Raw genomic sequence first — 25,406 nt, forward strand, 5'->3', positions numbered from 1 at the left:
GTGCTTCTACACCTGCATTGCTTGCTGTTTGGGGTTTTAGGCTGGGTTTCTGTACAGCACTTTGAGATATCAGCTGATGTACGAAGGGCTATATAAATAAATTTGATTTGATTTGATTTGATTTGATGACCCAGATCTGGTCCGAAACTGAAGGGTTGGGCCTTTGCTTATGGGCCGGCCCTTTATTGAGCTATGTGGTCCCCTAGTTGCTGGTCCACTAAATGAGGGATACATCCACCTTGCCTGGAAGATGGTATGGCAACCAGGCCCACTTCTGGAACGTAATTCCAAGTGGTATGTGACAAGTGTTTGGGCCATAATCATTTAGCAGTCCAGGGTATGTGCCCCAAACAATTCTGCAACAACTAAAAAAGGTCAAATGGTAAAAGGTATGTATATATGAAACTGTTGAAATGTGTCAATGCAGGGCTGAATGAATCGAGGCCCTAGCAAGAAGCACAATATAAATGCAATCCCTTACTATCCTTTTAAAATCTCAGTGTGAATGACCAATGCATATCCTTAGAGACGGTGCATCCAGATCCCTTGAATTCGTTTCCGTAATCACTCGTTTAGCTCCTGACAAAAAAAGAGGGCCTGTTGGGTCTTGCGGGACGTCGTTCAGACTCATTCTAAAGTGGCACAACCCCCACCATTGTTTTCCAGGCCGACTTACTGCCAATAAACAAGTGTAATTGATGCCCACCTATTCTGTGGCAAAGAAGATTATCGGCAGTGTAATTGTCTCATTGTATTGGAACAGGGATCTCAGAGGGAGAGTTGGGCTGAATAGATTGGAGGAGCGTTCAAGATCATTTGAAAGCAGAGCAACTGCAACAGCATCTTAAGTTGAGCAATACATGCAAACATCACTTGGTTTCATGGAATCATCCATCATCCACTGAAGTTTAAAGTGGAACTGACAGCGTTTTAACTTTTTATGGCTGGGGGCAGTATTGAGTAGCTTGGATGAACAAGGTGCCCAGAGTAAACTGCCTGCTACTCAGGTCCAGTTGCTACTATATGCATATTATATAAAACACTCTGAAGGTTCTAAAACAGTTTGAATGATGTCTGTGAGTATAACAGAACTCATATGATAGGCAAAAACCTGAGAAAAAAATCCAACCAGGAGGTGGGAAATCTGAGGTTTGTAGTTTTTCAAATTGTTGCCTATGGAAGATACAGTGTTTATGGGGTCATATTGCACTTCCTAAGGTTTCCACTAGATGTCAACAGTCTTTAGAACCTTTTTGGATGCTTCTACTGTGAAGGAGGGGAAATGAGAGCTGAATGAGTCAGGGCTCTGCCAGAGTGCCATGAGCTGATCACGCGCTCTTGTGAGAGTTAGCTTCGTTCCAATGCATTTCTACAGACAAAGCAATTCTCCGGTTGGAACATTATTGAAGATTTATGATAAAAACATCATAAAGATTGATTCTTTACTTCGTTTGACATGTTTCTACGAACTGTAAAATTACTTTTCGTCTGAACTTTCGCCTGAACTTGTGAGTTTGGCTTGTGTTCTAAACGTGCAAACAAAAAGAAGGTATTTGGACATAAATGATGGACTTTATCGAACAATTCAAACATTTATTGTGGAACTGGGATTCCTGGGAGTGCATTCTGATGAAGATCATCAAAGGTAAGTGAATATTTATAATGCTATTTCTGACTTCTGTTGACTCCACAACATGGCTGATATCTGTATGGCTTGTTTTATTGTCTGAGCACTGTACTCAGATTATTACATGGTGTGTTTTTTCGGTAAAGCTTATTTGAAATCTGACACAGCGGTTGCATTAACTTCTTGGCGCACCCATCCCTTTAGCGGGATCATTTTCATCAAAATCTGCGGAATTGCAGAGCGCCAAATTCGAATTAAATTACTAAAAATATTTTATTTTCATGATATCACAAGTGCAATATAGCAAAACACTGTTGAGCTTGTTGTTAATCCACCTGGCGTGTCAGATTTCAATAAAGCTTTTCGGCAAAAGCATACCAAGCGTTTATGTAAGGGCATCTCTCTCAGTAGACAAAATATTACAAACAGCTAGCAGCCAAGTAGATAGGTCACAAAAGTCAGAAAAGCAATAAATGAAATCGCTTACCTTAGATGATCTTTGGATGTTTGCACTCACGAGACTCCCAGTTACACAATAAATGTTTATTTTGTTTCATAAAGATTATTTTTAAATGCAAAATACCTCCATTTGGTTGGTGCGTTATGTTCAGAAATCCACAGGCTCTAGCGGTCACGACATCGGAGACGAAAATTCCAAATAGTGTCCGTAATGTTCGTAGAAACATGTCAAAGTTTTTTATAATCAATCCTCAGGTGGTTTTTACAATATATAATCGGTAATATATCAACTGGGACTGTACCTTCTTCAATAGGAGAGAAAGAGAAAATGGCTGCTCCAAGCTGTTGCGCATGCAAAACACTGCTTATGCGATGTGATCTTTCTCGCTCATTTTTCCCTGCTTAAGCCAGTACATGTCCAGGCCCGTCTGAAGTTTGCTAGAGAGCATTTGGATGATCCAGAAGAAGATTGGGAGAATGTCATATGGTCAGATGAAACCAAAATATAACCTTTTGGTAAAAACTCAACTCGTCGTGTTTGGAGGACAAAGAATGCTGAGTTGCAGCCAAAGAACACCATACCTACTGTGAAGCATGGTGGTGGAAACATAATGCTTCGGGGCTGTTTTTCTGCAAAGGGACCAGGACGACTGATCCGTGTAAAGGAAAGAATGAATGGGGCCATGTATCGTGAGATTTTGAGGGAAAACCTCCTTCCATCAGCAAGGGCATTGAAGATGAAACATGGTTGGGTCTGTCAGCATGACAATGATCCCAAACACACCGCCCGGGCAACGAAGGAGTGGCTTCGTAAGAAGCATTTCAAGGTCCTGGAGTGGCCTAGCCAGTCTCCAGATCTCAACCCCATAGAAATTCTTTGGAGGGAGTTGAAATTCCGTGTTGCCCAGCAACAGCCCCAAAACATCACTGCTCTAGAGGAGATCTGCATGGAGGAATGGGCCAAAATACCATCAACAGTGTATGAAAACCTTGTGAAGACTTACAGAAAACGTTTGACCTCTGTCATTGCCAACAAAGGGTATATAACAAAGTAGTGAGATAAACTTTTGTTATTGACCAAATACTTATTTTCCACCATAATTTGCAAATAAATTCATAAAAAATCCCACAATGTGATTTTCTGGATTTTTTTTCTCATTTTGTCCGTCATAGTTGAAGTGTACCTATGATGAAAATTACAGGCCTCTCTCATCTTTTTAAGTGGGAGAACTTGCACAATTGGTGGCTGACTAAATACTTTTTTGTCCCACTGTATGTATATATATATATATAGGCACAAAAATATTATTTATTTCACATTTTTGCTACAAATTTGTTTACATCCCTGTTAGTGAGCATTCATCCTTCATAAAGATAATCCATCCACCTGACAGGTGTGGCATATCAAGAAGTTGATTAAACAGCAGGGAGCATGCAATTGGCATTCTGACTGCAGGGATGTCCACCAGAACTGTTGCCAGAGAATTTAATGTTCATTTTCTCTACCATAAGCTTCCCCCAACATTGTTTTAAAGAATTTGGCAGGACATCCACATGGCCTCACAACCCAGCCCTCCACATCCAGCTTCTTCACCTGCGGGATTGTCTGAGACCAGCCACCCGGACAGCTGAATAGACTGAAGAGTATTTCTGTCTGTAATAAAGCCCTTTTGTGGAGAAAAGCTCAGTCTGATTGCTGAGCCTGGCCTCTCAGTGGGTGTACCTGGCTCCCAAGTGCCCTCCCAGGCCCACCCATACCTGTGCCCCTGCGCAGTCATGTGAAATCCATAGTTTAGGGCCTAATTTATTTCAATTGACTGATTTCCTGATATGAACTGTAACTCAGTAACAGCATTAATTGTTGCACATTGCATTTATATTTTTGTTCAGTATACAGTAGCTATTTATTTAGCAAGTAAAAAATACAGAGCCTAACATTAGCTAGCTAGCTGCTGGGAGGATGTCATGCCATTGGAGGAGTGGGTGAGTCACCGACTTTTCCCCTTCATCTAATTTTTCAGTGGCTACAGCTAGATATGCAGGTGTTATTTGGTTACCTAGCAAGCATAATTGAGTTATGTTGAACTTGAACGACAGTTTCCAGTTAACATATATTTTGCCTTCATAAATTCACTTTGGCTATCTACTCCGATTTCAAAGCACTCTTGTCTGAGTGTGCCAGAGCGCAGAATAACTGACAAATTTACAAAAGCGCAACACACTCTGAATATTACCGGTATCAGTAAAGTTATTAAATTGCTGTCAGCAGCAAAGTTAGTCACTAATGCTCTAGATAACATGTAAACAGCCTGACCAGCTCTGCTAGGGCGAGTGAGGTGTTCTCTCATTTTTAGCCAGTTAGCTTCGGTGATTAACTACCATTGTGAGGAACGCTCAGATCAACCCTGCTCCTCAGACAGAGAGTCCAGTGTCAATAGTGCAGTGTCCTCTCAGAGCGCTCGGAGAGCGACACACTCAGAATTTACAAACAGACAACCTGACAACGACCTGCATTTACAAATGACCCAGAGCGCATTCTGACACACTGTAGGAAATTTACGGATGCACTAACTAAGGTTAGGGATAGCAAGATGGCGCCAGCAGATATAGTCACCTCGATTCGAGTCCTTAGGAAACTATGCAGTATTTGGCTTTTTTATGTATTTTTTTTTTACATTGTTACCCCAGGAAATCTTAAGTCTTATTACATACAGCAGGGAATAACTATTGGATATAAGAGCAACGTCAATTTACCAACATTATGACCAGGAATAAGACTTTCCAGAAGCGGATACTCTGTTTGGACCATCACCCAGGACAATGGATCTAATCCCAGAAGTCAACCCGAAACAACGGCCCCGCAGAAGGGGTACGGAGCAGCCTCCTGGTCAGGCTCCATAGACGTGCACATTGCCCACCGCTCTCGAGTATACTACTTGCCAGTGTCCAGTCTCTAGACAACAAGGGAGACGAAATTCAAGCAAGGGTTGCCTTCCAGAGAGACACCAGAGATTGTAACATCCTCTGTTTCACGGAAACATGGCTCTCTCGCAGTGGTGGGCCGTCAGGGCCAGCAAGGCCTTCTCTGCTGACCTAAACATCATCAGAATATAATTTTTTTTAAATATATTTCCCCACAAATATGTATTAAATTATTCCCCAGAGTAAGAGTTATACTCTTCATTTCATAGCTTACCTCTTGGTTGCACTGCTTCCAGCCCCAGGTTGAGATTTGGAGGGCTGGTCTTTATGTTAGATCTTTTATCCAATCATATTCAGCCATCATGTGTTGCCAGGGGTCTAAAATCTGCCCTCAGGCCTTCAGAATCAACAGTGCGGGCGCTTGTAGCTTAAAGTGAATGGAAATTAAAATTTAGTGTCAACCTATCAGCTTTAGAGTTGACTATTGTATGCTGCTGGCTGGCTCCAGTATTACACAGGAGCCAGCTAGCAGGCGTAGTGCGTGCTCGTCTTTTGATTGGATTACCAATATTGAGAGACAGGTTTTATGGGCAGGTCTATGCAGAACCTCAGAACTAGGAAACTGAATTTGATAAACGAATTGATTCGCGTACTACTAAGCTGTTTTTTCAACCCACAATGGTGGAAGGAGGAGAAGATATCGATTTGTTCGAGGATATAATTATAACGCCATTCTCAAGATGAACTTTTCAAGAAAAGTTAGACATTGTAAGGAGAGGTCGCCCGACGCCGATGCTACAAAGCCTGTCACAGGCGGGAAAGTGGTTCGTTCGCCACTTTCAAAGTTCCAACTACGAGCGCTATCAATGGCTCACAGGCTCCGAGAAGCACTGCAAACTGCACTGCTGGGAATGCCTATTACGACAATTGAGCGAGAGAGGCGCGGGTTCAGTCAAATCTACGATGACACAGCGCGCATCTCAAGTTCACCCAGCACACGCAGAGGCCCAGCACAAGGAGACCCTCGCACATACTACCAACAACTCCACAGCAATATTCTGGACAACATTCTTTGCCAGATACGAAACAGATTTCAAGCGAAAAATATCCCTCCTGGACCCCCAGCACTTTCAGGGCAAACAGCCTTCTCCAGCATAACAGAGAGTCACGGAACACTGATCTAAAAACAGAACTGACTGTAATGTATGCTATGACTGATTTTGAAGGGAAACGTCCCTCTGATCTCCTTGATTTCCTTAAGCAGAAAAATCTGAATGAGGACATGGGGCAACTTTACACTTTGGCATGTGTGACAGTGACTATCCCTGTGTCCACGGCTTCTGTCCAGCGGTCATTCTCGGCCTTAAAGCGAATCAAAATATATTCCAGAAATGCTACTGGACAGACTCAGCTTTCAGCATTAGCCTCCATGTCGATAGAAAAGGACTTATTGGTGGAACTAAAACGCACAGATAGACTGCACAACAGAGTCATTGAAGTCTTCTTGAGGAAAGAAAGGAGGATGGATTTTGTGTTCAAATAATCAGTCTTTGGTGAGTAGGCATACAATGCATTTTTTTTTTTGTATGTTTCGCATTTTATTTCATTAATATTAAATAGCCTATATATTAACAAAATAAAATGGCAAATAGCCTATGTTGCAAATGATTTGTTTTCTTTCTTTTATTTTCAGTGAATAGTTATGTGTCTTTATCATCACGATGAAACTGCTTTGGGTGCGACGCAACGCCTGGTTATACTGCGTTTCTGTCTATATGTATAGTGTCCAGAACCATGGCATCATAATGATGGTAATAAGAGGTGGATTAATTCGGGTGGGACTGTGTAGGACCTCACTGAAGGCCCAGGCCCCAGGCCCACGGCACGCCACTGCTCTCTCGGGATAAGTTGTCGGAATCGGTTCAACCCCCGGTTTCTCCATGCATCATGCCGACAGAGATGAACACCTCTCTGGGAAGAGGAAGGGCGGGGGTGTATGCTTCATGATTAATGATTCAAGGAGCAATAATAACAACATACAGCAACTCAAGTCCTTCTGTTCGCCTGACCTAGAATTCCTTACAATCAAATGCCAGCCATATTACCTCCCAAGAGATTTCTCGTCGTTAGATTTTAGCTCATCTCACTCTGGCTAGAATTAGTTGTTGATCTTGTTGTTGTTGATGTGCAGAACTGAGGGCGAGAGAGCCTACCTTTTCATGGTTGTTTGATCAATAGGACTGTAAAGTTCCCAAATGTAAAAGGACTCCGGTGGTATTTGCATACTGTATTTGCGTAAATTCATTCAGATGTATTTTTTGACTTTTTGCGAGTTCAAAGTGAATGATGGCAGGCCTGTGTGGCGAATGGCTTATTTGCATTAAGGCCTTCTATAGCTCTGATTGGCTATTGCGCCGCGGTGGTCTTGGACAAGATAGATGTTTTATTCACTGCAGTGTCTAATAACTGTCCAATCGTATGTCCGCTTTCCCACTCAATATTGCTATAGAATTTTCTCAAATGCCTTACTATACGGTATTCCCAAACATTCTATGAATTTATAAAAACTGAAAATGACTGCGTAAATATAGCAGGAATACACCAGAAACAGGATTCACACGACTTGACAATTTCATAACAAATTGACTCGCTAACAAATTGGACCCCTGGAGATGCACTAGGTGCTACTGTACCAAAAAGGCACCACTCATAGCAGAGAACACTACTATTAGGTCTGGGTATAGTGAGGCTTGGAAGGAGTGTCTCCCTCCACTCTTCAGCTATATTTCTATAGAATCTGTCCTCTCTCCAGCTACAGATGTATTTCTATAGGATCTGTGCCCAGTGGAATAGCACAGTCTGCAGAGCCAGGGGGATAATCTATTTCCTTGCGGTTCTACGCCCAGGGAGACAGATTTGCAGCTAAAAACATTTGAGCCATTTACCAGAGCAGCACTTCGGTTCCTCCTCCTGCCAAAGCAACACACTGGAAATGGCAGGACAGACAGATCGACAGGAGCTAGGAGGAGGGACACACACACATACACATACACATGCGTGCATGCGCGCACACACACACACACACACACACACACACACACACACACACACACACACACACACACAAACACACAATTCTCGAAGTTCAGTTTGGTGAGTGAAAGTTCACAGAGAATCAATGAAAACAATGTAGAATTACTCCCAATTAATCCTAATCCCAAAAAATTATTCCTAATCCACATTGCAACATATTTCAAATATCACTTTGGCAGCCAACATGTTTTACTTTTCATAACAATTACACATTGAGATATTAGGGTATCTGGGGTCTTATGCTTGGAGATTAGCCAACACTTACTGAAGGTCTTGGAGTAACCTTAGCCAACAAACTGCCACAACAACCAGATCAAATGGCTCACCTTAAGTCTGTTTAGTAAAACAATTAGCCTGTTGGTAACTTCAGTGGTCAGTGTGTGTGCGTTTGTGTGTGTGGACACACGTTTCTCCTGACAAACCTTCCTTTCTTTCTGAGGCAGAACAATGAGCACTTCTCCATCTCCTGGGAGGTGTCTGTGCTCCTCAGCTGCCGAGTTGCGTAATAAGGAGGTTGGGGTGTAAACACAGGGTGAGAGAGTGTCATTTGCTGAGAATAATGTTTTGTTATGTTCCAAGTGAATATACTTGTGACAGAGTGTTATAATGCAGCAAACATTATATAAATGTTAATATAACTCCCATACTTATGTCTCACACTAGCTTGCCACCTGGCTTGGCCTAGCTATATAAAAGTAATTTAGAGACACTACTCACCTCAGTACCATGAGCTCTATGATTATAAAGCATTGAACTTAAGTGGTTCGATCAGAAGGCAACATATATGGCCAATGAAGCAACCAATTCCTGTTTACATGCTGTCGAATGGGTCACTAATCATGACACTGTATGGGCACTTCCTGTTGGGGTGGTGACTTAGTTTGATTGACATATGATTAATGAGGGCCGTGTGAGCAGTTTGCTTTGTTAGTACAGGAGTCAGTGCGGCTGTTTTCACAGAAAAGGGCAGGGTTTAAGTGCTTAACTATTTGGTTACAGAAGGTATCAACTCTTTAAGTACTAACATGGACATACACACACACACACACCTAAACCTCAAACTGTTATTCCACAGCGAACACATAACACATGACATATATGTTTACACTTTTACTACTCTTTGCTGTGTTGTTAGGCAGTACAGGTCATCTACAGTATATTGTTTTCTAGTTGGTAAGATTTAGCAGTTTCCATGGTGGTTTCTAGGTAACAACAAAGCAATACATAAAAGTGTACAGTCCAATAATAGTTGTTCGAAACAAGTAAATGCGCTAATTTCATTTAAGTGTGCTTCCCCTACTTTGACATAATCATTCTGTTTACAACTTATACACTGTAGTGTGGTTAAGGGAATAGTTATGGATTTTGACAATGAAGCGCTTTATCTTCTTCCCCAGAGTCAGATGAACTCATTGGTTACCATTTTTATGTCTCTGTGACCGGCAGGAAGGAAGCCAGAGGGTGTTTTGGGAGCCAATGCTAACTAACTTAGCGCTATCGTGCTGTACCCAAAGACATCTTTGCACTGCTAGCGCTAACGCTAATTAAACAGTGTCTCGCAAATTGCCAAAATACCCAACTATCCCGTCATGACATCTGCCGAAGTCGATGCCTCTCCTTGTTCGGGCGGTGCTCGGCGATCGACGTCACCGGTCTTCTAGCCATCATCAATCTATGTTTCATTTTCCATTGGTTTTCTATGGTCTTCTTACACACCTGGTTCCAATCCCATTGGAACCAGGTGTGTATGTTCTGAATCCCCTCATGTCCTTGTCAGAGATTGTTTATTGTTATGTTCATGTTTTATGGATTGGTGTGCGACGGGTTCTTGTACCCACATTTATTTCATTATGGACTTTGGTTTTGGAGTTTGTGTTGTCAGTTAATAAAATAATCCGTGGCTGAGGTTTATGTAAACTTCCTACTTCAAATGTATATATAAAACAAAGGTAAATTGAGTTTTTGACCGCACTGGGCCTTTAAAGATTCATTTTTAATATGTATGATTCACTCCAATCTCTGTACCTGCATTAAGGGTCAGCTACCATCAGTTATCTTTAGATTCCTCCAGGGTACACGCACAGGCAGATGTTTACGAACGATGCATGTTTGTCCTACTTTTATAGTTTTAAGGATCAAGTGATCCATTTCACTAACTTGATGTGAAAGTACCAGATCTACTTTCTTCTCGATAAAATAGTTAACTTATCTGAAGTACTTTTCATGTCCGCTTTACTCCTTTTTGAATTGCCACCTACTGTGACAGGATATGAAATTGCTAAAAAGACAGGAAGTCTGAATAACACCATGTTTGCGTATGAAATTGCACCCTATACCCTATACAGTGCACTACTTTTGACCAATATGCACTACTTTTGACCAATATGCACTACTTTTGACCAATAAGCACTACTTTTGACCAATAAGCACTACTTTTGACCAATATGCACTACTTTTGATCGGTATGCACTACTTTTAACCAATATGCACTACTTTTGACCAATATGCACTACTTTTGACCAATATGCTCTACTTTTGACCGATAAGGCTCTCGGACCATTTTCCCAAAAGCATCTTCAAGGTTAAGTTCATGTTTGAACCATAGGTTCCTATGGGTTCCTACCATAGGTTCCTATGGTTCTAAGATTAACTTAACCCAGGTGTAATTTCAGATGCAAACCATGTGTTCAGCCATGAATCAAATAATTGCAGGTTAGCTCAGTGTAAAACAGTTTAAAAGCCTAGACTGCCCTTCATCCTACAGATCAACCGTTGTAATCGCCTGAAGTCTCTTATGCAGCCGTACATGTGGGGCCTTTGGTAGTAATAGTTACTGATGGCATACATGCACACAAACGTATCAACGCTTACCAATACACCCACATTTCTTAATAACTTGTTTGGGTCACGACTAACCACACAATTAGTATGTGTTATTAATAAATTAGTATTGCAGCATTTTTGAACATTCATAAGCAAGAAAGCATTTATGAGTAATATTGAAAGCCTATCTGTATTCCTGTGTATTTCATAAGCATATTAAAACAATAGTCCAAATGTAGGGTAAAAGTGTTCAGAATAAGCAGATATCAACTAGGCATGTTTGGATACGTTTGACAGTCCAGTCTGTCTCTGTCTATTTTGAGTGGCTTGCACAGCAGCCCACTCTGTCTGGCACAGCGACTCCGCATATTCATTTCTGACAAATAAATCTCAAACTGTAATGATGGACTCCAACTTAGGCATGACTTATGGGCTAGCCTCCACTGCTCATCTGCCATCTGTCAATCAATCATGCCCCTGCTCTACTCCTGCTGTTATTTATCATTCGGTTCCATCCATCCTTCAGCAGCTGTCTATCGTTCATCAGGATGGATGAACTGATTAACGACGACACTCTCCCTCCTCACGACGCACTGCCCACTATACTTCTACTAGCACTGTATTCTCTCTCCCTCTCTCTCTCTCTCTCTCTCTCTCTCTCTAAAGGGCTTTATTGGCATGGGAAGCATATGTTTACATTGCCAAAGCAAGTGAAGTAAATAATAAACAAAAGTGACATAAACAATCAAAAATGAACAGTAAACATTACACTCACAAAAATTTCAAAGGAATAGAGACATTTCAAATGTCATATTATTGCTATGTACACTGTTATAATGATGTGCAAATAGTTACAAGTACGAAAGGGGAAATAAATGAACAAAAATATCAGTTGTATTTACAATGGTGTTTGTTCTTCATCGGTTGCCCTTTTCTTGTGGCAACAGGTCACAAATCTTGGTGCTGTGACGGCACACCTCGGTATTTCACCTAATAGATTCGGGAGTTTATCAAAATTTGATTTTCAAATTCTTTGTGGGTCTGTGCTGTGTAATCTGAGGGAAACATGTGTCTCTAATATGGTCATGCATTTAGCAGGAGGTTAGGGAGTGCAGCCTAGGTTCCACCTCATTTTGTAGGCAGTGTGCACTTAGCATGTCTTTTCTTGAGAGCCAGGGCTGCCTTTGGTGTCCTCTCTCAATAGCAAGGCTATGGTCACTGAGTCTGTACATAGTCAAAGCTTTCCTTAATTTAGGGTCAGATATTCTGCCACTGTGTACTCTCTGTTTAGGACCAAATAGCATTCCAGTTTGCTTTGTTTAATTCTTTTCAATGTGTCAAGTAATTATATTTTTGTTTTCTCATGATTTGGTTGGGTCAAATGTTTTTTTGTTTTTTTTAATCTTTATTTAACCAGGCAAGTCAGTCAAATTCTTATTTTCAATGACTGTTCAGGGGCAGAACGACAGATTTGTACCTTGTCAGCTCGGGGGTTTGAACTTACAACCTTCCGGTTACTAGTCCAACGCTCTAACCACTAGGCTATCCTGCCGCCCATAATTGTGTTGCTGCCTCTCTATCTGCCTGTATGTTTGTATTATATCCATCAGGGTTTGTTTGAGGTGAAAGCGTTTCAGTTCCCCCTTCTCTTTCTTTGTCACTGAGTGTCTTTCTCCACAGGTATCTCTCTTTATCTCCCTCTCGTGTCACTGCATTCTCTACTAAACAACAGAGTGAATGATGGGATGAGTTTATACCTCTGTTTATGTCTTTATCACAATTTTTTGTTTTGTTCTCTCTCTTATTTGCGCTCTCCCTCTCTTGTCTCTCTCCCTCCAACCTCCTTCTCTCTCAGACCCTGTTGATAGAAACTGAGGGCAGCCTCCCTCCTCCTCCTCCTCCTTCTTTTCCTCCTCCTCTCCCCCTACCTTGGGTCATTCCTAATGAGAGGCTCTTATTAAAGTTTCCCCCTCTCCTTCTGGTCACATTAAAGAGTGTTCACCTTCTAAATGTCAGATCAAACCAGGAGAAACAAAGGAGAAATGAAGGAAACTCCACCAAGGGAAGCAATGGCCTTGTGGGTTCACATACTAGTTGAAATGTTCCTGTAAATTTGAATGTTTTCTTTAGTCTGCCTGGAGTGCAAAATGGGCCGGGTTTACACTTTAAAAAATATTATGTTGGCTCCATTGTGCCAGGCAAGCTCAATCAAGCCCAGATAAAGTATTTGAAATTATTTTAAGTAGTATTTGAATCCAGGTTGGGTATTGAACGGTATAATATGTCCTTTAGCAGAGGACAAATTAAAAAAGGCATACAATTTATTCAAATTACTGTAGTGTTCTCCAAGAGTTGTAGAATAAATCATGTTGCCAAAACCCTAGATCTCAAAGGCATCTAATTCCATTAAATGTTTTGATTGTGAACAAGACATTTTAATTCGAATTCCTTGTAAAAACAAAGTTAACTCTACTTCCTGGTAATCATTGTGTCCCTGTAACTGTACCTTAAAGCTGGGACACAGATTTTGATACTGGCTGCGGAACTGTGCAAATCTGTGTCCCTGTGTTCCAATAGCCAGGTTCAAGGCAATCAGAAGGGCCAATTTTGGCCCCTTTGAGTGGAAATCAATATTGACCATCTGATCCGTCTCCACTGTGACACTTGTTTCAACTCTTCCGCTTCTTTGTCTTTCTCATAATGGACCAATGGACCAGAGCATGTGCTGGGTAAACGTCTGTCTTTCTTTCTCTCTCTTTTGTCTCAGATCAGGGGATCCCTGGCCAGATGATGGCAGAGGGATAGTTCCTTTCAGAGAGGTCCAGTGAAATGAGATGAGACCCGGGCTCAGGCTTCTGTCAGGCCAGGGCTCATTGGTGGTCTCATTGGTGGTCTCCTCCCCTCTCCGTATAAGGCCTTTAACTGGTAATGAATGAGTTGCCTAATGGGTCTCTGGCACAAACCCAGCGGCCAAGCGTTTCTCCCGCGCCTGCCGCCTACCGTCAGGCCGTGTGAAAAATGTGGAGGATCAGTGGTGGAGCAGAAGACTCATACAGAGGATGAGGGGTTGGAGAGAGGCCTCAGTTATCACCACTACCAGAGAACGGGGTGTGTGTGCACTCTTGCTGTGGGCATCATTGTATTCCTAGTGCACACTGCAGATGAAGGGTGTGTGTGTGTGTGTGTGTGTGTGTGTGTGTGTGTCTGTGCCTCAAGAACTCAAACCCGCTATGGGACTGTTAATGAGTTCATGTTAATGACATGAATAATACTACACTCTTCGGATCAGATCAGAACTCAATGAGGCCCCGTATTGCTTAACATGGTCTCCATACTGGCTGACTTCAGATTGGAGGTCGACACGGTCCCACCACGTTAGAAACCAGACTCTCCATGATACTCAATAAGGCCTCCGGTAGAGAAGATGAAAATGACAGATAGTATCTCTTTAATTATCGCAGGGGCATCATCTCCCCATCAGCAGATCCATATTAGGGTCATTATCTATCTACACAGTCAGTGTCTCTGGAGCACAAATCTGCAATTGCAGCTAAAACTCCATCATAACTACTGTGCACTACAAACCTGGATGAATATGGACCAGCGATCAATGAATCCATTCTAATTCCATCAGACAGCGTGGGGGAAACGGCAAGGGAGGTTTTAGAGAGTGCATGGGTAAGAACGATATAGTTCGAATTGATTGAAAATAACTTTTCATTGCTGTTTTTAATAATACATCTTCTGAGAGACGCGAGATAAAAAACGATCTACAACCAGTTCAGATGAACATTTACTTTGGGACTTTTGATCAGACCTTGAAACCCTATTATGGGCTGAAATGAATTTGATTTTGAAACCAAAGTCAACCAACTAGCCATGTTGATTCATTCAATGGTTGTTTTTGTAGGCTATGCGATGTAAAACAATCCACAGGTTGTTGTTTTTAAGAAGCAAATGATCCTCCGTGGCCAAATCATGCTTTAAGCTGTAGTAGCCTATTTTGAATGATTGTATTTATTTCTGTAGACAGGAGTGAGCTAATTAGGCTATATCATTTTGGCAATTTAATTCAGGTTACTTTCGGGAAAGCTTGGCTTCCCTTAGCCTTATGGACACGCCACCTATGCCTTTTAATGTGGCTCCTGTAGGCTGCCCGCGCACATTCGTCCACACACAAAATCATCTCAACATCCAAATCCCAACAGTGCACTGTGCACCTGCAATTTTATGGTTGGAAAGAGACATTTGTTACAAAACACCTATATGTAGTGTAATGACATTTTGTGATTGTCATTAGGCCTAGACTTGTAGCCTGAATTGATGCATCCACTGTTGTCCATGCGCCTCGGTCTAGGCCACTCATCTCCGCCTTGTCCATAAGTGTCTCGGCCACTCATCTCCACCTTGACAAAATGTAAGTATTTTCCTCAAACCACAATGCAGTTTGGATATTTGAGGCATGTATCACCCGGTTTCCAGTCAATTTGCAAATTTTTAATGCGGCTGACATGCAGTAATAATAAATAATGGTGTAATAACCTTTAGTTTTTTAGGCATTTTATTAATTGTGATAGGCTCACATTTTACCGGTACAGAGAACCCCCACTATTTATTTTGCCAGGACGCCATACCAGGCAGTACCACCTTGCTTTCACCCCTGGTGATAACATTGATAAAGTAAGTTGAGATCATGTGGAAACTACTCTGACACTTTTTTTTTTGCCTGGAGTATACAATGTGGCCAAGAAGAGATCGAGAAGAGACTCAAGAGGAGAACTCAAACGTCATCATTGTTCTGTCAACTCTCTGTTCAACACTCCAGCGAACCAACGCAGTCCCAAAGTAGGAAGACAGATATACAGCGTCATCATTCGACCTCAGCGATACTGTCGTGTATCCTGTCTTAGCTTTTTTCCAAAGCTTTTAAGGACCGATCCGGCAAACTTGTTGACTTTTGAATTTTATCTGACCGGTGGGGCCTGTGCTACTTTCCCGGATACACCAACTGCTGCCCACCTGCAAAAGACTACCCAGACAATCCATGTGAAGACTTCTTTGTTTTCTGTTGTCAATGGTTTTCATGCTTTTCAATCAACAAAAGTTTCTATTTGTGGGAGAGTTACAGTGACTGAGTGGACACAACGAGGCACGCTATATGTTTTGTATGAATATTGTTTGTTTGGAAACTGAACCTTCAGAAAGAAGTATAGAAATTTGACATGCCGTAAATAACAAATGTCCAACAGCGAGGTCAAAAATTGGTGCCATAAAACGACATGTCTGAATTATGTCCCATTACTGAATCGAAAATTGTCAGAGTACCGAATCGCTTTTAACAATAAAAACATTTATTCTAAAGTGCATTCTGTAGATTGAACCTGTTCGAACATATCCTGTACTTTGAGGGCATAATTGAACTAATGTGATGGGATAATTACAATGATTAAAAACAGCATGTTGTACGTAGGTGCTTTAACAAAGCACGTAATCATTTTAAGGACTCTTATATTTAAAAAAATATATTTTATGCTTATGGCTGTCAATGCTTCACCATGGGTTATGATTATGTGATATATTGCTTATAATAAACTGGGTGGTTCAAGCCCTGAATGCTGATTTGCTTGACAGCCATGGTATATCAGACCGTACACCACGGGTCTGACAAAACATTTATGTTTTTACTGCTCTAATTACATTGGTAAACAGTTACTAATAGCAATAAGGCATCTCGGGGGCTAAGTTCTGTGTCCAGGCACTCGGCGTTGCATCGTACATACAGACAGCCCTTAGCAGTGGTATATTAGCCATATACCACACCCCCTCGGGCCTTATTTGCTTAAATATAGTTTACAGTGCGTACTAGAGGTGCTTTGGATGAGTCTTTGCACAATGGGGTCTCTGACTTAACGACTTTACAGGCCCGTAGAGCACTGGTCAGAAGAATTTGCACACACTGCACATAGATTTTTCTATTTGTTTTTCTATTGATTGTACGTTTGTTTATGTTTAACTCTGTGCTGCTGTTGTTTGTCGCACTGCTTTGCTTTATCTTGGCCAGGTCGCAGTTGTAAACGAGCTGGCCTACCTGGCTCTCAACTGGCCTACCTGGCTAAATAAAGGTGACATAAATCAATTGAATTAAATACAAAATGTAATGTAAATCAAATATAAGAGACTGGGTCTTCAAAAACAAAGTTAAGTCCAGTCCAAAAATCCCATGAGGCCAACATTATAAGACACTTCCAAACTGGCACACTATTACCTACATAGTGCACTACGTTCCATAGGACCTGTCTTCTCACATGATACTTTGGGAAAATAACAAATGATACTGCATGGGTCATTACAATGAACATGTTGGTGATTTATTTAGATACGCATTGGAATGCGTGCAGGGAAATGCGACACGATTTAGGTCATTTCATTTCTGAAAATGTTTCACTTTAAGCCCTATAGAAAGAAATGTAAAGAAATGACTCCTGTTTTTCTCACAAAGCTTCACACTGACAGTCTGATGGGCCAATTGAATCAGTTTAATAAAAATGGAATGATATGCTATAACAAAATGTTAAATATAATCAAAAGGAACACAAATCATGTTTTGTGTTAGAAGGAAGCCCGAAACCATAGAACTTTTATTTTCTCCGATCTCTTATCACTTGAACACAGCTGCTTAGAATATATCTTTGAATCGGTTTACAATGAGCGTTGAATGACAGGCTACTTTTCCAATTTAGACATGATTTGTTCCGGTGGACTTGTCATTGTGCCGATACATATGGTAAAAAAAAAATGGATACTTAATTTCCGTAGAAGAATACATCCTAGTTTTGCCTCTTTCACACTGGTCTCACAAAGACGACAACCATTTTATTAATTCAATTGTATTATAAACATAATCATTGGTAAATGACAGACAAAATATGCCATGCCTCATAATTGAAATGGTTCCACCTCAGTGAAACATGCCAATGCTATGTGAGTGAAAATGTGGATGTTTTACACCTTTCCGACCCCAAAACAGCACAAGCTCTTTGTTTAGGTTACGACAAAGGAGTGTGAAAAGCAGATAGAAAATAGACTGGTATAGTACTTCTTATCTTATCCACAGAGCCACATACTTTACTTGGTTTATTATAGGAAAACTACAGTGAAAAGGAGATATTTTGTAATTGTCTGCTGATCTTCGGAGATTTGCACTCACGGTACACGTACAACCTTTAGAAACACACAAAGCAGCAAAAAAGCCTACCAATGTCATCCAAAAGTGAATTTCGGTGTGCGAAATGTTGCGTAGGCTCATTGCTCAGCACTTATGAGTCATTTTAAGCGTGACGCGTCATTTGCTGAATAAAGCCAATAAAACCTTATGTAAATGGAGGAAAAGCACACAATGTAAGGCCGAGCGCCTTGCAATTTCCATTGTAATCAAGAGAGAAAAAATACACAGCGACAATATTTCATAGCTTTACAAGATAAATGGATGTCAATATCTTTGAAACCCCGATTTAGGCTTAGCTGTCAAAATGTTGGCATTCATCACGTTAATGAGAGCCATGCTAGTGTACTGCTTTTCTTTTCAACATCAACAATTTAAGATGTTTTTTTCAATCAAGCCCCCCCCAACCAGGCGCACTCTGGTGATTCACGTTGTTTCCACATCATTTGACGAAATTACATTGAACCAACGTGGAATAGAGGCTGAATTGACATCTTTGCACAGTGGGTTGAGGCAGTAGATCTGTCAGAACGTGTAAACAAAACAGTGCAAGGAACAGTAAACGATATACCATACACACATACGGTAAGCACTCTATCCTGTCTATGACATGTGAGATGTGCGTATCGGGTAATGCAACGTGTCTCCCACTTAAACAAATCAATAGAGATAACGAACCTGCTGAGCGCAGTTCGGCTTTAGCAGTAGATGAATCGCTTTAGAAGCCTAAGCTTCAAGACAAAGACCTGGGTTACATATTGAGAAATCATCTCAGAGTAGGAGTGCTGATCTCGGATCAGTTTTCTCTTTCAGGTCGTTCTTGAATAAGACTATGAAAACAAGAAAGACCTGATACCTATAGATCAGCACTCCTACTCTGAGACGCTTTGTCACTACAGGCCCTGAAGACACCAAGCTCCATTTCCTTCTTTGAGATCCTCACAGATCAACAGCGGTGGCTTTTCCGTGTGGTTGTGCGTTGAGCTCTTTAACTCCCGGACTTTACATCTCCTCGCCACCATGTCAGTTCCACTCTGCGTAGCCGTAAATAAGAGGGAGAAAGGGGGGGTATGGGCGCTGCTCAGGACGGGCTGACGGTGGATGGTGGCACCTGCTGGTTTGACAAGATTGATCCAGCTGTGGTTGTGGCGGTGGTGCTGGCAACAGGGGGGAGGTGGGGGGGATTTTGGCCATAGTGGCGGTGTGGAAGGAAAAGTTTGCCCCGCAAGCGACAAACAGTGGAAGAGTTTGGCAAACAGCACATGACACACATGGATGCAGGCATAGAAACACACAGGCACTCACGTGCACACACATGTGCACAAAAACGCACACACACACACACACAGCCAGCATCAACGAGACTACCCCTTAGCACTGCACATTTCCTCTGAAGTTATGGTTAATGTTGTGGCTTCGACGTGATGTGCTCAAAACAGCCTCAGATGATCCAAATTTGTATTGATAGACCTCGGTTCAAATATATACACTGCTCAAAAAAATAAAGGGAACACTAAAATAACACTAGATCCTAGATCTGAATGAATGAAATATTCTTATTAAATACTTTTTTCTTTACATAGTTGAATGTGCTGACAACAAAATCACACAAAATGATCAATGGGAATCAAATGTATCAACCCATAGAGGTCTGGATTTGGAGTCACACTCAAAATTAAAGTGGAAAACCACGCTACAGGCTGATCCAGTCCTTAAAACAAGTCAAAATGAGGCTCAGTAGTGTGTGTGGCCTCCACGTGCCTGTATGACCTCCCTACAATGCCTGGGCATGCTCCTGATGAGGTGGCGGATGGTCTCCTGAGGGATCTCCTCCCAGACCTGGACTAAAGCATCCACCAACTCCTGGACAGTCTGTGGTGCAACGTGGCGTTGGTGGATGGAGCGAGACATGATGTCCCAGATGTGCTCAATTGGATTCAGGTCTGGGGAATTGGCGGTCCATAGCATCAATGCCTTCCTCTTGCAGGAACTGCTGACACACTCCAGCCACATGAGGTACAGCATTGTCTTGCATTAGTAGGAACCCAGGGCCAACTGCACCAGCATATGGTCTCACAAGGGGTCTGAGGATCTCATCTCGGTACCTAATGGCAGTCAGGCTACCTCTAGCGAGCACACGGAGGGCTGTGTGGCCCCCCCCCCAAAGAAATGCCACCCCACACCATGACTGACCCACGGCCAAACCGGTCATGCTGGAGGATGTTGCAGGCAGCAGAACGTTCTCCACGGCGTCTCCAGACTCTGCAACGTCTGTCACGTGCTCAGTGTGAACCTGCTTTCATCTGTGAAGAGCACAGGGCACCAGTGGCGAATTTGCCAATCTTGGTGTTCTCTGGCAAATGCCAAACGTCCTGCACGGTGTTGGGCTGTAAGCACAACCCCCACCTGTGGACATCGGGCCCTCATGGAGTCTGTTTCTGACCATTTGAACAGACACATGCACATTTGAGGCCTGCTGGAGGTCATTTTGCAGGGCTCTGGCAGTGCTCCTCCTGCTCACTGCTTGCGTAACGGTCCTGCTGCTGGGGTGTTGCCCTCCTACGGCCTCCTCCACGTCCACTGATGTACTGGCCTGTCTCCTGGTAGCGCCTCCATGCTCTGGACACTACACTGACAGACACAGCAAACCTTGCCACAGCTCGCATTGATGTGCAATCCTGGATGAGCTGCACTACCTGAGCCACTTGTGTGGGTTGTAGACTCCGTCTCATGCTACCACTAGAGTGAAAGCACCGCCAGCATTCACAAGTGACCAAAACATCAGCCAGGAAGCATAGGAACTGAGAAGTGGTCTATGGTCACCACCTGCAGAACCACTCCTTTATTGGGAATGTCTTGCTAATTGCCTATAATTTCCACCTGTTGTCTATCCCATTTGCACAACAGCATGTGACATTTATTGTCAATCAGTGTTGCTTTCTAAGTGGACAGTTTGATTTCACAGAAGTGTGATTGACTTGGAGTTACATTGTGTTGTTTAAGTGTTCCCTTTATTTTCTTGAGCAGTGTATATATATTTGTTTTTCAAAAGTCTGTCTGTGCTTAATTGAGCTTGCCTGGTGCAATGGAACCAATGGAATCATGCCAAGATTCAAAGGAACTCCAGGCAGGCTCATTCAAGCGTTTAAAGCAAACAAGTACTGTAACCCAGATCTGGGTGGTTTGAGACCAAAGGCTTCCTCCCCTGGGAATGCCTGCTGTTCAACCCTTATCAGTCCCCTGGTTGGTTCCCAGAGGTGACCTTCAGACAACACCCCCCCCCCACTCTCCCCTCGTCAAAAGGAGCAGCCAGATAAGACTGGGGAGAGAGAAGCTTTTGAGTTTCCAGCCTGCCCATAGAGATGGATAGAGGACACACTTCCCACAAACACTGTTTTAGCAGGAAATGGAGATAGCCCCATAGAGATCCTGTAATTCTATGGGTAGCCCTCAGTGGTGTTGCCCATGCTGTCACAGAGGCGGTCAAAGGCGATCAATGGTAACGATAGGAGGTGTGCCCTCTTTCCATCTCTATGTGCAGGCTGGAAACTCAAAGGATTCAACGAAGGCCTCGTACAGTCAAACCTCCCATGGCCACACGGGCCTTCTCTATCTCTATCGTAGAGGGCTTCACCTTCCACAGATTTAATGTACTCTGCTGCCATTGTGGAAATATCCTCATGTGCCAGTCCACAAGGGTGGCCATTGGGTCACCACATCAAACACTAGAGTGCATGCAAATAATCTTGGTGGTGTTCACAATAGGCTGGCTAATACATTCATCCGAGTATAGAAACAGTATACACCAAAAAGTGTGTTGTGATGAGAGAAAAATATATGATTTTGACAAATAGGACAAAAAAGACCATTGCCATACGAACCTTTGTTTGTCAACTATAGACTCGGTATTGCAAAGAAAATTAATTATATTTGAAATGCAGCCATTTTTTTTGCAGAGATAAAAAGATATTCCTTTGTCAGAAACCATGAATAGTCAATGACACTCATTGAAATAGAAGAGGGAGTTTGAATTAATAACATGAGGGTGAATGACATTACCCCTGACATGGCGAACTGAGTGGGCGCACTCTGTGAAAGAGGGATGCAATTAAGATAACCTACAAAAGAGAGACTTTTGTTTGTGCTGGTTGTCAGTGTGGGACACCTAGCATATTATTCTGGCAGGCGCCCGTTTTATGAAAAACATCATCAGCTCTGATGCCTGGAAAGATAAACTGTAGCTTTTTTTTGTCATTGTGTTAATAATGAACCTGGACACGGCTGAACATTTCACATTTGAGTAATTTAGCAGACACTCTTTTTCAGAGCGACTTACAGTTAGTGCCTTCATCTTAAGACGACTGCAAAGGGAACAAAAGGAGATATGAGTCTCCAGCTTCCTTCCAGCTTCAGTGATGGAAGCGGACGGCACTGTGATGGACTGCGATCGAATTTGCTGAGTGGAGTGTTGGGGGCTATTTTGTAAATAATATCGCCGAAGTCAAGGATCGGTAGGATAGTCAGTTTTACCAGGGTATGTTTGGCAGCATAAGTGAAGGATGCTTTGTTTACGAAATAGGAAGCCGATTCTAGATTTAATTTTGGATTGGAGATGCTTAATGTGGTCAGAACCGTTCAGAGTAGTGATGCTGGACGGGCAGGCAGGTGCTGGCAGCGATTGGTTGAAGAGCATGCATTTCATTTTACTAGCATTTAAGAGCAGTTGGAGGCCACGGAAGGAGAGTTGTATGGCATTGAAGCTCGTTTGGAGGTTTGTTAACACAGTGTCCAAAGAAGGGCCAGAATTATACAGAATGGTGTCGTCTGCGTAGAGGTGGATTAGAGAATCACCAGCAGCAAGAGCGACATCATTGATGTCAAATCAAATCAAATTATATTGGTCACATACACATGATTAGCAGATGTAAATGCGAGTGTAACGAAATGCTTGTGCTTCTAGATCCGACCATGCAGTAATATCTTACAAGTAATCTTACATTTTCACAACAACTACCTTTTACCCACCACTGTAAAGGAATTAATAAGAATATGTACATATAAATATATGGATGAGCGATGACAGAACGGCATAGGCAAGATGCAATAGCTGGTATAGAGTACAGTATATACATATGAGATGAGTAATGTAGGGTATTTAAACATTACATAAAGTGGCATTGTTTAAAGTGACTAGTGATACATTTATTTGAGATTTGAGTCAGTATGTTGGCAGCAGCCACTCAATGTTAGTGATGGCTGTTTAACAGTCTGATGGCCTTGAGAAAGAAGCTGTTTTAAGTCTCTCGGTCCCAGCTTTGATGCAACTGTACTGACCTCGCCTTCTGGATGATAGCTGGGTGAACAGGCAGTGGCTTGAGTGGTTGTTGTCCTTGATCTTTTTGGCCTTCCTGTGACATCGGGTGGTGTAGGTGTCCTGGAGGGCAGGTAGTTTGCCCCCGGTTATGCGTTGCGCAGACTGCACCACCCTCTGGAGAGCCTTACGGTTGTGGGCGGAGCAGTTGCTGTAAAAGGCAGTGATACAGCCCGACAGGATGCTCTCGATTGCGCATCTGTAAACTTTTGTGAGTGGTTTTGGTGACAAGCCAAATTTCTTCAGCCTCCTGAGGTTGAAGAGTTGCTGTTGCGCCTTCTTCACCACGCTGTCTGTGTGGGTGGACCATTTCAGTTTGTCCTTGATGTGTACGCCAAGGAACTTAAAACTTTCCACCTTCTTCACTACTGTCCCATCGCACATCACTAAGCTGCCTGCCATTCAGGACCTCTACACCAGGCGGTGTCAGAGGAAGTCCCTAAAAGACCCCAGCCACCCCAGTCATAGACTGTTCTCTCTACTACCGCATGGCAAGCGGTACCGGAGTGCCAAGTCTAGGACATAAAGGCTTCTCAACAGTTTTTACCCCCAAAGCCATAAGACTCCTGAACAGGTAATCAAATGGCTACCCAGACTATTTGCATTGTGTGCCCCCACAACCCTCCCAACCCCTCTTTTTACGCTGCTGCTACTCTCTGTTCATCATATATGAATAGTCACTTTAACTATACATTCATGTACATACTACCTTAATTGGGCCGACCAACCAGTTCTCCCGCACATTGGCTAACCGGGCTATCTGCATTGTATCCCGTCACCCGTCACCCACCACCCGCCAACCCCTCTTTTACGCTACTGCTACTCTCTGTTCATCATATATGCATAGTCACTTTAACCATATCTACATGTACATACTACCTCAATCAGCCTGACTAACCGGTGTCTGTATGTGGCCTCGCTACTTTTAAAGCCTCTGCTGTATATAGCCTGTCTTTTTGCTGTTGTTTTATTTCTTTACTTACGTATTGTTCACCTAACACCATTTTTGCGCTATTGGTTAGAGCCTGTAAGTAAGCATTTCACTGTAAGGTCTACACCTGTTGTATTCGCCGCACGTGACAAATACACTTTGATTTGATTTGAAGCATGTGGGTACAGCAGACTGGTATAGGGATTGATTGAATATGTCCATAAACACACCAGCCAGCTGGTCTGTGCATGCTCTGAGGACGCGGCTAGGGATGCCGTCTGGGCAAGGGAGGGCTTTGTATGCTTTGCGGAGTAACAATGATCCAGAATTTTGCCTGCCATTCGATATACAGAGAAAAGAGTTGGCCTGAGAATTGAACCCTGTGGTACCCCCATAGAGACTGCCAGAGATCCGGACAACAGGCCCTCCGATTTGACACACTGAACTCTGTCTGAGAAGTAGTTGGTGAACAAGGCTAGGCAGTCATTTGAGAAGCCAAGGCTGTTGAGTCTGCCGATAGGAATACGGTGATTGACAGAGTCAATAAATTACTATAAAATCAAACTTTCATGAAATCACACATGTAAGATATCAAATTAAAGATACACGTGTTGTGAATCCAGCCAACATGTCAGATTTCAAAAAGGCTTTTCGGCGAAAGCAAACGATTATCTGAGGATAGCACCTCCGTAAACAAAAGAGAGAAAACATATTTCAACCCTGCAGGCGCGACACAAAACACAGAAATAAAAATATAAATCATGCCTTACCTTTGACGAGCTTCTTTTGTTGGCACTCCAATATGTCCCATAAACATCAGAAATGGTCCCTTTGTTTGATTAATTACGTCGATATATATCCAAAATGTCCATTTATTTGGCGCGTTTGATCCAGAAAAACACAGGTTCCAACTTGTGCAACGTGACTACAAAATATCTCAAAGTTACCTGTAAACTTT

This window comes from Oncorhynchus tshawytscha, linkage group LG11 (assembly GCF_018296145.1).
Source record: "Oncorhynchus tshawytscha isolate Ot180627B linkage group LG11, Otsh_v2.0, whole genome shotgun sequence".
Taxonomy (NCBI): domain Eukaryota; kingdom Metazoa; phylum Chordata; class Actinopteri; order Salmoniformes; family Salmonidae; genus Oncorhynchus; species Oncorhynchus tshawytscha.